Genomic DNA, 1,656 nt, shown 5'->3' with positions numbered 1-1,656 from the left:
GGGCTGAGTGCAGGCAGCCAGTGTTAAACTACAGGAAAACTAAGTCTAACTGTAACCACTTAATGCGTATGCAGAGCACAGACACTACAAATTGCAAAGTCATTGAAATGTTTCCTAACCTTTGCCTTCCAGGTGATTCAAAACTTGGCCTCAAAACAAAAAATTCACTAGTTATGGTAAGTGCTTTCCTGTCTGTCCATTTTCTTCTTTGCAGAAGCACCGAGGGGGGACAGAGACGGCATTTCACTTCTGAGGAAAACCTAAGGCCCAAGGTGGAGCTGTGGAAACAGCAGCAGGGGTAGAGGGCGCTGAGCTCCAAGCCAGAAAGAGTGCAGAGACCTCTTTCCCCATCAGCCTTCCAGGACTAGGGCAGCCTTGGCAAAGGGAGGACGGTGGCTGTTTCCTACCTGCTCCCTCCCTGAAGAAGCCAGCAAGGCTTCCACAGTCAGAATCAGCAGTCGGACAAGCATCTGGGATGAGAGGCCCACGTCCCCAACCCAGACAGCAGAGCCCATCCCAAGAGCTGAGCACCTGGCCTAGAGGTCATGCTGAGGCTGGGTCACGCCCCTCGCCTGACGTGGCCACTCTGTTGGGATGAGGTCCAGGTGACGTAGAGCAGAACCTTCTTGGTGTCGCGGCTGTGTCTGAATCACTCGTATTCTGTGGTCCTGGGAGGCGGGGACTCCTGCTTCATGCTATGCACTTGGGAGGTAAAGCGGGTGGTGAACCATTTAGCCTGTGAAAGGAGACTGTCCTTATGTGTCTCTAGCCCATCAGCAAGGGCGACTTTAAATGAACTTCAAGGTGAATTGTCTATAGAAGATCAGTGTGCAGTTAACTAACATGCTTTATCTGTGCATCCTCAGGGCATGCACTAAGCCTAAGGAACTAAATTCTTCCAGAGTATAAGCAGGATCTAGGATTGAGAAGAATTAGCCACAGTTAGGGTTCTGGCTGGGTGAGTGCAGCCGGGCCCAGCAGATGGTGCCACCCTGGTGGGGCAGCCAAGGGTTCCTCTACTGCCATTCAGGAAGGCAGTGATGGTTTCAAGGGAAAAGAGCTTCCCAAAGACTGGGGACCGGCAGACAGAGTGGTACCGAAATGGGAGCCTGGCTTCCTGGGGCCTCCACCTTCAACAGATGCCTGCGCCTCTTATCTTTCAGATTCAACATGTTCCACAGAAACCACCCTATCTCAGCTTAAATTTTAAACATAAATGTGTTGAAATCTGTGTGGTGCTTCTTTAGTAAACACTGTACTGACTTTACCATAATTTTTTTTTTAGCGTGTACCTTACTACAAACTGACAGTGCGTGTACTTAAAGACATATAAAAATTTATAAGCTCTCAACTAGACTTTGAGGGCAGTCTGTTTTATGTAATGTCTGATAACAGAAACTTAACTTGCTTCATATTTTAGTTGTATTCAAGATCTGAAAATGTATTTTATAGACAAGTTGTTTTTTAACTTTGTGGAACTATTCCAATCAACTTACCAGTTATGATGAGTATTCACATTATCAATGTACAATCCAAACATCTGTAAAGTTTACAGTATGTTTTTATTACATAACATTTTTCTATGCTGTGTCTCGTCACCTGGATGACATTGGGAGTCTGAGTTGTCAGCTTGGCCCCTTAAAGTTTCTAGTTATA

General features: G+C 46.4%; 1 pseudogene; it reads left to right on the top strand.

Moving 5' to 3' along the window:
- The window catches only part of LOC102015385, a 34,938-nt pseudogene extending 33,856 nt beyond the window's left edge, over positions 1-1,082 (top strand).
- Positions 1,083-1,656: the final 574 nt, after the last annotated feature.

The sequence above is a fragment of the Chinchilla lanigera genome, unplaced genomic scaffold, assembly GCF_000276665.1.
Source record: "Chinchilla lanigera isolate Chin_1 unplaced genomic scaffold, ChiLan1.0 scaffold00059, whole genome shotgun sequence".
NCBI classification, from domain to species: Eukaryota; Metazoa; Chordata; class Mammalia; order Rodentia; family Chinchillidae; genus Chinchilla; species Chinchilla lanigera.
This window is presented reverse-complemented; position numbering and strand designations above follow the sequence as displayed.